The 14,559-nt window shown below is 42.6% G+C and overlaps 1 long non-coding RNA gene across 1 annotated transcript in view; it reads right to left on the bottom strand.

The window, feature by feature from the left end:
- The window catches only part of LOC115468402, a 100,267-nt gene that overhangs the window by 83,128 nt on the left and 2,580 nt on the right, over positions 1-14,559 (bottom strand). Inside the window, exon 2 of the long non-coding RNA XR_003941860.1 lies at positions 2,752-2,820. This is a non-coding gene — a long non-coding RNA (uncharacterized LOC115468402). The remainder of the gene's footprint in view (positions 1-2,751; positions 2,821-14,559) is intronic.

The raw sequence follows: 14,559 nt of genomic DNA, 5'->3' as shown, positions 1-14,559 counted from the left end.
TTGTGCTATATATTCTAGCTCTCCCGTTGTTATTTTTAGGCTTCTAGCATTTGTATACACACATTTCAAATTGTGCTTTTTCCTTACATCTATAAGCTGCTTAAAAGTTGGCAGGGATAATTTGCTCTCTTCAATCTGCTTTCCCCTTAAACAATACTGGCTTTGTTCACTATTGTTAAAATCTTGCTAATGGGATTCCCTAAATGTCCTGTTTTAATAGTATCAAGGATACCCCACTCCGAACCATATGTTCCTGAGCTGTCGGCTTTCCCGCATCCCCCCCCCCCCCCCCCCCCCATTCTAGTTTAAAAGCTGCTCTCTCTCCTTTTCATGTTTAAACAATTTTATTGAAAATAAAATATGGGAAACAAACCAGCATGGTAAATGTTTTTGTCATTAGAAGAACAATCAAACAAAAACAAAATGGAAACACTTCCCTCACCCACCTATCCTCCCCCCCTACATATATAACTTTTCCCTCCAGCATTCCATCCTCTAAACTCCCCTACAACAATCCAAATAAGTGCAACCATAACCAGCATCAGAGGGCCTGGACTCTTATGACCCTCTAAGCCCAAAATCAAAGAGTATAAAAACCTATCTAACCCTCACCCCCAATCCCTATTTAAAGAATTCCTAATTTATTAGCAGATTGAGACAACATTAAACATACTTTTATATACTGTTAAGAATGAGACCATGACCTCATGGATTAAAGGTTTGCAAATAAAGATCCCAGACCAACAGAAACAGTTTTTGCGTTTAGATGATCTCTTCGGCACCTCTAGCCTCCCATGTCAACAATAAGTCCCTATCTCCTTTTTAAAAGTTAGTGTCAGCAGCCTGGGTCCATCCTTGTTAAAGTAGAGTCCATCCTTTCTGAATAGCCTCCCCCGTCCCAGAATGTTGCCCAGTTCCCAACATATTTAAATCCCTCATCCCTGGCACCATCGTTTCAACCACACATTGAGACTTCGGAGCTCTGCCTGCTTCTTGGGTTCTGTTACACTGGAGGATTTGGATTTCAGTTTTCTACCTAAATTTGGCTTCTAGAACCTCCCTCCCACATTTTTCTGTGTCATTGGTACCCACATGTACCAAGACAGCTGGCTCCTCCCCAGCACTATCTAAAATCCTATCTAGGTGATGTGTGCTCATCACAGTTCACAAATATTAAAAGTTAGGTGCAGAAGCCAAAGCATTAAAGACAGATCACACCGAATATGAGAGGGATATGGCAACTTTTGACCCTCAGGCTTTGCTTGAAAGAATGCCCTCAGTAAATTTGACTGAGGGCATATAACATGGCTGACCGTGACTCCTGAGGCACAACAAGAAGTCAGGGGAAGGGGGCAGTAGGGGGATTGGAGGGAGAGAGGTATTAGTAGAAGTGTGTTAGTGATGAGGGGTAAGAGGATGGTGATTCTGATTGGATACAAGGAAAGGGGAGGGGCAGGCAGGTGAGGGCTTATGGTTATTGTTCTGATTTTGGTGGGCGGAAAAAACATTTTTAGATTATCAGGGGTTGGGAGGATAAATGCAGAAGGTAGGAGTTTGTGAAAATTTTGTCCCACCCTGCCCTCTTATTGTGGATTTTTGATTGCTTTAATGGAGGTGTATTCAGGCATGTATAGAATGGATGGAGGGGGTGGGTGTAGACGGCGGTCGCAACTGGTAGAAAAGAAAGGGTGATTTTGGTCCAGATGCGTTTTTCGGTTGGGTGCTGGGAGCAATGAAGGGGTAGAGGTAATTGTTTTTTCTCCCAGCTTGTGTGCAAAAACTCCACGGCTGATGGTCGAGGCTTGGAATCACCACAAGCCTTTCTGGGAAGTATATGGATAATATCTTTGAAAATGTTTAGGCTGATGACAGCTAGGTCATCACCGACTAGCTGGGGTTTGGGAGAAGGGAAATAGGGAAAACTGCTCTGGGAGGATATTAAAGGATAATTAATGCTGACTGTTAATTTGTTTTGTTTTGAACTGAGCATTGTTAATAAAGCTGCGGCCAATGTTGTGCCACATTGATGTTGGTGTTATGATGAATTTGTTTTAGTGGAAAAACAGGTTTCCAAAGGAGTGGTGTGAACGCCAATGTTATGCTGCACAATTGGACACGGCCCTAATATAAAGTAGAGAAAACATTTTTCCCTGCCTAATAACAGGCAAGTCAGAATTTTGACAAAGTGCAGTGTTGTATGCAGTAGTGAGAACCAATCTTTCTGAGCATGAAGAGAAAGTCAGAGGATGTGTGAGGTTGCATGTGAAATGTTAGGGACCGGGGAACATGCTTATTGCAGCTTGAGCCCATATGTGGGGTTCTGCTTCTTAGTGGCCACTGGAGCACCTCTTTGAGCAGGGACTGTCTTTCTTCTATGTTTGTGCAGCGCTGCGTATGCCTTGTAGCGCTATAGAAATGCTAAATAGTAGTAGTAGTAGTAGTAGTAGCCTCCCGTTTACCATAAGAGCCGGCTGATGCTTAAGTATTCAGCACACTGAGTTTCTGCAATGCCTCCATGTCCTTTCAGACACCCACACTCTGGGAGGTCTCCTGAACAATGAACTTTGTTAAATCTGTGCTCTTCAAAAATCCAACTGCAGGTGCCCAGAACATTCTGGCACCCATGTGGTTCAAGACTGTACAACTACCACAGACAGAATACTCCCTCCCACCTCACCCAACCCTGTGCACTCACAGAATCCTCCATCTGCAGAGGAGACATACTTTCCATTTTTGACATCCCAACCTTACCGTTTCAGAGCCTGCACTCTTCGGTCCTCTCGCTCTGCGATAAACCGTTCTTCCTCTGCATCCAATCCACTGTGGGGCATAAAAATTCATATCAGGTTAGTGGGGGTTTTTTTTTTGAGGTCCTAAGAAGGTTAGGCAGGCTGAGCTTACATAATAGCAGCTTTTTAATTATCTTTTGGCAAAGGACTTACCACACCTAATGCCCCCCATCCCCCTTGTATTTTTTGCCAGTAGTAAAAGTCTGCTGACTATTCACAAGGTGCAGTTATGTCCCTTTATCTCATCATCTCATTGAGGGTTTTCCTTCTATATTTACGTTGCACTAGTACCAAATGAAATTCCTTCAGCCACAAAATACGGAGCATGTGAATGTCCACAAGCAGCTCGAGACATGGTATAGTGGTACCATCAAATCACTACTAGGGCTGTTCATGTTTTATTGTGTATGTTCTGATGTACACTGCCTAGGACTAAAGGATAGTGTGATTTAAAAATGTTTCAAATAATTAAATACAAAAATATAAGTGTATTTTAAAATCAATTATAGAAATTTGCCCATGCACATTGTGGAAGCAAAATGATAATACAAGTGCATGAGGGATATGTCTCTGATTCAGGCAGGGTGCTCATAATCTAGTGCTGGAGGGCCACAACCCGATCTGGTTTTCAGGACATACATGATCATGGGTAACCCTATGGAAGGTATGGGGCCTCCAATCCCTCAAACACACTACACTTCTCTTTCTTTTTCCCACCAGCAGTATAAAGGTGGGATATCTTCCAAAGCCCGTCTCCTCATCGGCCAGCTTCAAGCTGAAGTCTAAACTGCACAGAATCTCACTGTCTCACTGGAGCCAGCAGCCCTGTAAACGCCTGACTTCAGAGTGAAACCGGCAGCAGGAAGGCAGATGTAGGTAAGAAGCAGTGGTCTCTTCTCACTGGTAGGAGAGGAGCAAGCTGGACAGCATGGTGGTGCAGGGCCTGATTCACCATACCCTAGGGATGGCCCTGTCCACTATGAATTCTTCTGCCCCCTTTCAACTGAGAAACACGTAATGCATGTATTTTGGTTAACTTTAAAGCCAGAACTGGCTGCAGCCTTTGGCAGACTGCAGAGACCACCACTGCTCTAGAGCACAGGTTCTCAACTCAGTCCTCAGGACACACCTAGCCAGTCAGTTTTCAGGATACCCACAATGAATAGGGCATGCAAATCTATCTCATGCATATTCACTGTGGGTATCCTGAAAACCTGACTGGATAGGTGTGTTCTGAGGACTGGGTTGAGAGCCTCTGCTCTAGAAAATGTAGGTGCATATATCTTTATTATTTCCCAGATTTATAAAAAGGAAAAGGAATACTTTAATCAATAAGGTTGTGCTATCCTCCCAATTTTTTCCCCTTGAAGCGTTGTTAAAGTAATAACTAGACATGTGGAACAACTAAGTCTTGTCACATGCCTAAAGTTTGTTGTGGTTCATAAGGAACAGACTGAGAACGCTGCATCCAGGCATCGGGAGCAGAACTGTGGTCTTCAAAGATCACAAACAGGTTTGATTCTCAAAGTAACCAATTTATGCAACTTAACTTGTTCTCAGATCAACCATGCATTCTGTTATGCTTGAATGAATATTAATTGTGGATATTCTGGGAAGAAGGCCTGTTTTTGGCCCTTGAAGACCAGGGTTCTATACAGGGCCAGTCCTAGGATCTCTGGCGCCCCCCTGCAGACTATGAGTTGGCGCGTGCGGCGCCCCCCCCCCCCCACATCTCCTTTCTCTCTTCTCCCACCCTGTCCCTATCCAGCGATTCTCCTTCGCCCCCATCTCCCTCCCATTTATGGCCAACTGCCCGCCCTCTTCTCTCTCCCAACATCCCCCTTTTCCTTCCCTGCGTGGTTTAAGTCTTTTTTAATTTACCTCCGTCCCAGCAGTCTCGTCATTTGAAAGCCCTGCCCCGTCTCTAGCCTTCCCTCCCTTCGTGAGTTCGTTGCCTCAGAGTCCCGCCCTCGAGGAAATGACGTCAGAAGGTGGGACTCTGCGGAACGAACTCACAAAGGGAGGGAAGGCTAGAGACGGGGCAGGGCTTTCAAATGACGCGGCTGCTAGGACGGAGGTAAATTAAAAAGATTTAAAGCCCCAAGGGTGGCATGGTATGGCGCTGCAGCGGCGCCCTTGAAGGCAGGCGCCCCCCTGCGGTGCTTACCCTGCTTACTGGGTTTGACCAGTCCTGGTTCTACATATTTGACATAGGTGTTCAGCAGAAGGAGCCTTAATATGATTGGACTGCTTGCATTTCCCATTAGTTGAAAGTCACGCAGTCAAGCATTTAGATGTGACTGACAACCAAACAGCAGCAGCGATCCAAGGAAGGACAAAAACAGCAGGAGTTTACCCAAATGTCAACTTTATGTTTAAATCATTTTTATTCAAACAATACAACAATAACAACTTTAATGGAAACATGACCCAACCTTCATCAGGGGTCATATAGGTTTCCATAATACATTCACAGACTCAAAGCATTTACTGCAATACCTGCGTTTAATAGAAAAATGAAGTCCAGTGTCAAAAGTTAAATAACGCAGCCAACAGCATCTACACAGAAAAAGCTCTGGTCCAATTCTAAAAGTCAGTAACCACCAAGTGGGCAAAGGCTAAGCATTTAGATGTAACAATAAAACATTCAGAGATGTACAAAATATTCTATACTACCAGCAAAAAAACAAAAACAGAGGTCTTCTTTGGATGTGCAAAAGTTAACTCATTCATTCTGCATTATGTGTTGTTATAATTCCTTATCAGGGGAGAGCAGGAAATGAAACACTGAAGCAAGTAGGAGAAGAGTTGAAATAGATGAACCCTGCGGTCCTCTCCTTATTGTCATCATGAAGTAATTTGCTACAAACAAGCCAGAAGAGTAGGGTGAAAGGGAAGGCACTTTCAAAAACCACAGGGAAGGCTAAAAGGTTCTTGTATGTATAGTTTATTCAAAATACCCCTTCACCCTACTCTTCTGGCTTACTTACAACTAGGGATTCCTGTTCCTCTTGCATTAATAGGGTAACAGTGCCATGTAGTGGCCAAGTGAGAGAATTAAGGGAAAGGGGAAGAGTTTTTGGATTTAGTTCACACCTTTTTTCAGTTGTTGCTCAGAGTTACACTCAGGTATACCAGATATTTCCTTGACACTGGAGAGTTTACAAATTAAGCTTGAACGTAAAGCAATGGAGGATTAAGTGACTTGCCAAAGGTCACAAGGAGCATTAATGGAATTTGAACTGAGTTCTTCTCTGGTTCTCTGCCTAATGCTCTAACCATTAATTAGGCTACCCCTAAAGGGACTGAATTAGCACAAGTCTGAAACTTGTTGATATTAGCAGCTTGAGAGGAACAGCGAAAGGCAGAGATACCCTCTTCTCAATCACTGGAAACTATCCAGCTTATTTTTGAAAGAGAAAGACGCCCATATTTCGACCCAAATCGGGAGATGGGCGTCTTTCTCCCGTGTGCGACCAAATCGGTATAATCGAAAGCCGATTTTGGTCGTCTTCAACTGCACTCCGTTGCAGGAACGAACAAAGTTGACGAGGGCATGTCGGAGGCGTGGCGAAGGCGGGACTGGGGCGTGGTTATCGGCCGAGGAGAGATGGGCGTCTTTAGTTAATCGAAACAAGGGCGTTTTGGACGAGAATTTGGTCCGCTTTATTTGGACCCTTTTTTTTCAGGTCCAAGTCCCAAAAAAGTGCCCCAACTGACCAGATGACCACCGGAGGGAATCGGGGATCACCTCCCCTGACTCCCCCAGTGGTCACTAAACCACTCCCACCAAAAAACCCCCCACTTTAAAAACTTTTTTTTCCAGCCTCTATGCCAGCCTCAAATGCCGTACCCACCTCCATGACAGCAGAATGTGTTCTATCCTGTGACAGCCTTTCCCTGGTTCTGATGTGGGTCTCGGGTGAGTGTGACACCCTGTTATGCGCACTGCAGAGTCACATCAGCAATGCATTGTGGTGGGTGTAGCATATTGGGCTCCATGATTCCAGTAGCTTGTGTTAAATGCTCACGATGTTGGTAGTTGGTAGGCTCTACTCCCATGGTGCTTTTCCCCCTGCTTACTGGGTCAGAGTGTGCCCTGTTTTGTTTCCGGTAGTCCATGAGGTAGTGGCCATTTTTGTAACACAGTTTCAGATCCCTTTCACGTGTTAGCCATGTTACAGAACTTAGTTCTTCCCTTGAATTTTGCTGAAAGAGGGCATTGTACAGCATTCTGCCAGCTCTGACCTACTGCTAATCTCAGTACCAGGAAGACTCTTTGCCAGTGGGGCACAACCTCTGATCTGTAGTTAACTGTGAGTAAGTGTGCTTATTCCAATAAAGGACGTTTTTGGAGAGATTAGTCTTCAGGTGTCAACTGGTGTGCCAAGGTTATACAGCAGCAACAAGTCCTAGAGGCATGCGTGTATGCAGGTCCCTTGAGCACTTTTAGTGGGTACCGCAGTGCACTTCAGCCAGGCGGACCCAGGCCCAACCCCCTTCCTGTAACACTTGTGCTGGTAAATGGGAGGCCTCCAAAACCCACTGTACCCACATGTAGGTGCTCCATTCACCCCTAAGAGCTATGATAGTGTTGTACATTTGTGGGTAGTGGGTTTTGGGGGAGGGAGGTTGGGGGCTCAGCACCCGTGGTAAGGGAGCTATGCATGTGGGAGCATTTTCTGAAGTCCACCGCACTGACCTCTAGGGTGTCCAGTTGGTGTCCTGGCGTGTCAGGGGGGCGAGTGTACTACGAATCCTGGCCCCTCCCATGACCAAATGGCTTGGATTAGGACGTTTCTGAGCTGGGCGTTTTTATTTTCCATTATCGCTAAAAAACAAACAAACGCCCAGCTCACAAACGACTAAATCCATGGCATTTTGGTCCATAAAAACTGTATTTTCAAAACGAAAGATAGACGCCCATTTTTTCGAAAATACGATCTGTCCCACCCCTTCATGTACCCGTTCTCGGACATAGACGCCCATGGAGATGGGCGTTTGCGTTAGATTATGCCCCTCCACATGTCCCACTGCTACTGAAGCCCATGTCTGTATAAAACCAATGGGAAAGTACATTATTTTTATTAGGATTTATTTACCACCTTTGTGAAGAAACTCACTTGGTATACAGCAAGAATAAGTTGATCACAGGTAATAGACAATTACAGCAGTAAAAATATTTGAACAACAGTATATAGTATGGCATAGTATGCTACTTAGAATGTCAACACAATACACAATAAAACATCTGAACAGACATCATACAGTGTAAGTGGCAGTAGATATAGACAGTTAAGATAGAGTAACAGGTGTTAGAAAATCAGAGGTTAATTTAAAGAAAGTTGCAAGTGATGTCAGACAGGTTAATGAATATAATCTCAGTTAGGGTATAAGTGGATAAGCAAGGCCTGCTATAGAATATACAGCTGGTACTAGTTCTTGTGTGTGTGACTAGCTAGTTAGCTGCTACTTCCATTAAAGCCAAGCTTTCACCTGCTTCCTGAAGTAGAGACAATCTTACATTGAGTGGAGGAGTAGCCTAGTGGTTAGAGCAGAAGTCTTGACATCCAGAGATGGCTGGTTCAAATCCCACTGCTGCATCCAGAGGTGGCTGGTTCAAATCCTATTGCTGCTCCTTGTGATCTTGGGCAAGTCACTTAACCCTCCAATGTCTCAGGTACAAAACTTAGACTGTGAGCTCTCCAGGGACAGAGAAATACCCAGTGTAACTGAATGTAACTCACCTTGAGCTACTACTGGAAAAGGTGTGAGCAAAATCTAAATAAATAAATTGAGCAAAGCCTTCCAGAGTGTGGGCTATTCTGGAGAAGGCTTGTTGGCAGGTGTCACATTGTGTGATGATGTCCTTTGGTTAGGGATACTTCTTGGGAGGACCTTAGCAATCCAGGGAGGTGTGTAAAATTCAAGTACTCTGGTCCATTTTCTTTAACGGTCAGACAGAGGTTTACATTTAGTTCTGAATTGTATTGGCTGCCAGCGAAGCTTTTGAAGAAATGGTGTGATGTGGACACATCACTTACAACTTTCTATCAGTCTTGCTGCAGCATTCTGAATCAATGGAGCTAGTGCAAACCCTTTGTTGTCAGACCAATATAGAGTGCATTACAATAATCCAATCGTTATATAAATATATTTATTAAAACTTTTTATATTTTACTATATCTATAATCCAGGGCTCCACCTGTGATGTCATCCGTTCGTGGTAATCTGTGTCAGCTGTCCTTGAGAACATCCTACTACAGGTGAGTAGCATTGCTTTAGAAGGCACTGATTTGCAAACTTTATTTTCTTACTCCTGTTAATCTCTCTTATCTATCTGTATGTTCCATCTTTGCTTACACCCTATGCTGTCTATTAAAATGTTTTATTGTGTATTGTGTTGGCAATATAATGTAGCATACTATGCCATACTTTGTATTGTTGTTTGAATATTTTTCCTGCTGTAATTGTCTATTGCTTATGTTTGACTTATTCTTGCTGTACACCGCCTTGAGTGAATTCCTTCAAAAAGGTGGTAAATTAGTCCTAATAAATAAATAAATAATTCTAAGCGAATTCTAATAAAACAAAATCAAACAAAACATAACATGAAAACATAATATTCTAAACATTCTGTTCCTAATAACATCGTTTGCAAACAACTGACAATAACATTACAAACAAATCAGGCTGTGGCACAAACACCTGCTGAAACAACAGAGGCTTTAAAACTTTTCTACAAGGGTCCTCAAAGCTCTCACATGGTTAGACAAAGTGTTCCATAACTTAAAGCCTACCACATAAAACAATTACATTTCTATACTCATCCAAATAGATCGCTTTAAAAGAAGGAATAACATTAGCCGAGGCAGTTCTTAATCTGGTAGGTTGATGCAAATGAAAAGCAGAAGCAATCACTGGAGATACTCTGTTAACACCCTGAAAACAAGCAACAAAATGTTACATTGCACCCTAAGCTGAACAGGGAGCCAATGCAAACGTACCAGTGCTGATGTAATGGGTTCAAATCTAGACAGTCCGAGCAGAAATCCAGCAACCACATTCTTCGCAATTTGTAAATAGAAACACAGAAAAATGACAGCAGATAAGGGCCAAATGGCCTATTCAGTCTGCTCTTCCTCAGTAACTACTAGCTCCTTCTTTTCCTAAGGGATCCCACGTGCCTGTCCCACATTTTCTTAAATTCCACATCCTCCACCGGGAGGCCATTCCACGCACCCACCACCCTTTCCGTGAAATAATATTTTCTTAGATTCCTCCTAAGCCTATTTCCTCTTAACTTCATCCTATGCCCTCTCATTCCAGAGTTTTCCTGTACATTAACACCACTGAAGTATTTAAACATCTCTATCATATCCCCTTCTTTCCTGCCTCTCTTCCAGTGTATACATATTGAGATCTATGAGCCTGTCCTCATATGTTTTATGGCAGAGACCATTTACCAATTTGGTAGCTGACTCCATCCTGTTTATATCTTTCCGTAGGTGCGGTCTGCAGAATTGCACGCAGCACTCCAAATGGGCCTCACCAGAGACTTATACAAGGGCACTATCGCCTTTTTTTTCCTGCTGGTCATCCCTCTCCTTATGCACCCAAGCATCCTTCTGGCTTTGACTGTCGCCTTTTCTACCTGCTTGGCCACCTTAAGGTCTTCGGACACAATCACCCCCGTCCCACTCTTCTTTCATACACAGAAGCACTTCACCCCCTATACTGTACTGTTCCCTTGGATTATTGTAACCCAAGTGCATGACCCTACATTTCTCAGTATTAAATCTTTGTTGCCAAATTTCAGACCATTCTTCAAGCTTCGCTAGATCCTTCCTCATGCCATCCACACCCTCCGGGGTGTCCACCCTATTACAGAGTTTGGTATCATCCGCAAAGAGACAAACCTTACCAGACAGCCCTTCTTCAATATCAATCACAAAGATGTTAAAAAGGGCCGGACCGAGGACCGATTCCTGCGGTACACCACTGATCACATCCCTTTCCTCAGAGCAAGCTCCATTTACCACTACCTTCTTGTCTCCTCCCATTTAACCAGTTTTTAACCCAGTCACTTTAGGTCCCATACCAAGGGCACCTGTATGGAATCGTGTCAAAGGCTTTGCTAATATCCAAGTACACCACATCTAGCACCCCTCCCATGGCCAACTATTTGGTCACTCAGTCAAAGAAATTAATCAGATTCGTCTGACACGTCCTACCACTAGTGAAGCCATGCTGCCTCAGTTCCTGCAGTCCATTCGATTTGACAATCCTCACAATCCTCCACTTTAGAAGTGTATCCATTAATTTACTCACCACAGAGGTCAGAATGACAGGTCTGTAATTCCCAACCCCCTCCTTACCTCCGCTCTTGTGCAGAGGGATCACATCTGCCCTTCTCCAGTCCTCTGGGATCACTCCAGACTCTAAGGAAGCATTGAAGAGGTCAGGCAGCGGAGTCACCAGAACTTCTACAAGTTCCTTGAGTACCCTTGGATGTCATCAGGCCCCATCGCTTTGTCTATTTTTAGTTTAGCTAACTCCTCACAAACACAGTCTTCTGAGAATCGGTCCTGGTCTACCTCACATCCACCCCCCTCAGCATTTGTTTTCTGTGGTCCTATCCCCCGGCCTTTCATCCATGAATACAGAACAGAAATAACTGTTAAGCAGTTCAGCTTTATCCTTATTGGCTTCTACATATTCTCCCCCTCAGCTTTGAGCCTCACAATGCTATTTTGGCACTTCCTCCTTTGACTTATATATCTGAAAAATGTCTTGTCCCCCAATTTTACCGTATCGGCTATCTTTTCTTCCATTTGTCTCTTCACTTTCCTGACAGCTTTTCCAGATTCTCTTAGCTTTTCAAGATATTTTTGCCTGTCTTCCTCTTTCTGAGTCCTCTTGTAACTTACGAAGGCTGATCTGCTTTTCCTTACCTTTTCAGCTACTGTGTTCGAGAGCCAGGGCGACCTTCTTTTCCTCTTACTCTTATGTAATTTTCTAACATAAATGTTAGTCACCTTTAAATGTTTTGCCCCTGCTGCTATTCTTCCTCTTCCTTGAGAAATTACCCCATTCAACACCTATTTAGGCAGTCCAGACAGCAAACCATTACAATAATCAAAGTGAGGTATGACCGCACTCTGAATAACTGTTCAAACATTCTCTGATGTTAGTCCTTCAAACATCTAATTAGTACTATTTCTTGCAAATTTAAACTAACAACTTTAAGTACATGAGTTCTCACTGTCAGTGCTAGTCAAGAACACCACCATTTACTAAATGGCAAACAATTCCATCAATATAAATGGTATCAGGAATGTCCGACAAATCATGACTGGACATCAATATAACTTGTGTTTTTGCAACATTTAAACTCAAATGATTTGCCTTCATCCATTGTTCTATAGTTCTTAAATACAAACAAAACTCAATACTCTTACTGAGAGACATCTCCACCTTAAAGAAAAAAATTGTATGCTGTGCACATAGATTCTAGTCCACCTAACAAAACACATAAAGTGCGGAGAAAGATGCAGAACCTTGTGGCACACCAGTGGTTAAGTTAACAAAGGCAGGTTTTTAACAACACAACATTGCCTTTGGTCCAAGAAAGAAATAAACCAATTCATGACAGTTCTATCAATACCAACAGAGGTCTAACGGTTTAACAGCGAAACATGATTACTTGAGTCAAACGTTGCAGATATATCCAGCGATACCAAAATAAATGAAGACCCTTTATCAACACCTGCTTGAATACTATCAGTCACAGAAAGAAGCAAAGTCTCAGCATCATGCTCTGAATGGAACCCAAATTGGTAATTGTCCAGAATTTGATGTGTATCTAAAAAAAAAAAAAGGTCAATTCATTGTGTAAGTACTACTTTCTCTATAATCTTGGCCATAAAGCATAGAGACAAGATAGGTCTAAAATTCAACTTTTGAGGCATCCAAGTTTCCAGACTTTAATAATAAAGGCCTTAGCACTGGCAGTTTTGAGCAAATCAGGGAGCCTGACTTCCCATAACGCAGGGTTTACAATATGCCCAACTGGCTCTAACGTAATAGCTTTCAAAGCCTTAACAATAGATGGATGACAAGGATGAACAGCACAACCAGATTTTATATTACGCAACACAGACTTTATTTGCTCAAGACTAACTTCCGCAAATACACTCCAATTTTGCGCCTTAACCAAGAAAGGACTGTCCATCAACCTAGATTGCACTGGGTTGAACAAAGTTGTAATATCTAAAATTTTTTTTACAAATGCATCTGCAAACTGCTGACATGATGTAGATTCGTGTTCGTTTTAAGATTTTGTTTGTTTTTAAAGCTCTTAATAACTGTCTCACTCCTATTTTATGTTCTACTTTTGAAACTCTATCAGCCGGTACATCTACTGAGATCATCTCAAAAAGTGCTTTTGGATGCTTATCGTTGGCTAAGGCAGCATAGCAAGTATTAATAAATAAATAAATTCATTCATTTTTTCATATCATAGGTCCCAGACTTTGGAATATGCTGCCTGCTGAGTTTCGTGCAATGTAAAACATGATGCAATTTAGGACAGAATTTAAAAAACTTATTTTTTTCATCAGGTGAATGGATCAGAAAAGTAATGAGCTTGGAACATTAGTTTTTATGAAAAGGTGAGAAGCACGAATGTCATTTTAACAAATGATTTGATACGAGCTTGTTTTATGTAATTTTGTTTTGTCTAATTTTGTTAGTTTTATATGCTATGTAATATGTTATCTATTTAGAATTTCGAGATAATGTGGAACATAAATACATTTTATTATTATTATTATAAAACCACTGCTAACCAAATTCAAAGTTGTTAATTTCTTTAGTGTAGAAAACAATTGAGGGGGAGGAATCAATTACTTTCATGGCTTGAACCATTTTCTGAGACTTGCCTTCTCAATGTATGGAGAGATGCAGCATAGTTGTCACAAATGATAGAAGTAGCAATTGAAGGTTGCTTGGATTTGTGAAACCAGTGTAAGTGTTGAGCCTAGCTGTACACCCCAAGGTTCCTGACTTGTGATTTAAGGGGGAGTTCGTATCTCCCAAAAGAGATTTTGATGTAAGGTATGTGCTCACTTATGATAGGGACCCATAGGAAACAGGTAATCAGTTTATTGGGGGCTGTAGGTAAGTCTGGTTCAATGGGTACGAGTACCTGCAGGTAATTTGCGTAGATGTTGACAGAGTATCCATTGACTGAATCAGTTCGACTAGTAGCTTGAAGTAGATATTGAACAGAATAGGCAGCAGTGTGACTCTTGTGGTACCGCACAGGTCATCGGTGCCCATGGTGGCAACTAGGTGCTGCTGAACAGTATAGACTATTGGCCACTGGATAGATCGGATCTGAACCAAGCAAGTACCGTGCCACTGATACCTGTTTCTGCCAGTCGTGCTAGCATGAATAACATGTATAGAATGTTAGTACGTTTGGGAAGCTTGTCAGGTGCCCTTGACCTGGATTGGCCGCTGTCGGGGACAGGATGCTGGGCTCGATGGGTCTTTGGTCTTTTCCAGTATGGCATTACTTATGTACTTATGATATCGTGGTCCACAGTGTCAAAAGCTGCTGAGAAATCAAGCAGTACTAAACTGAGGCAAATCCCCTGTATCAGTTTCTATGAAGATCTGGTAGGGGATACGAGAACCATTTCTATTCCATAACCGGTCTGATTCCAATTTAACATGGATCTTGCCAGTTTATCTCTTCTAGTCA

This window comes from Microcaecilia unicolor, chromosome 1 (genome assembly GCF_901765095.1).
Source record: "Microcaecilia unicolor chromosome 1, aMicUni1.1, whole genome shotgun sequence".
NCBI classification, from domain to species: Eukaryota; Metazoa; Chordata; class Amphibia; order Gymnophiona; family Siphonopidae; genus Microcaecilia; species Microcaecilia unicolor.
This window is presented reverse-complemented; position numbering and strand designations above follow the sequence as displayed.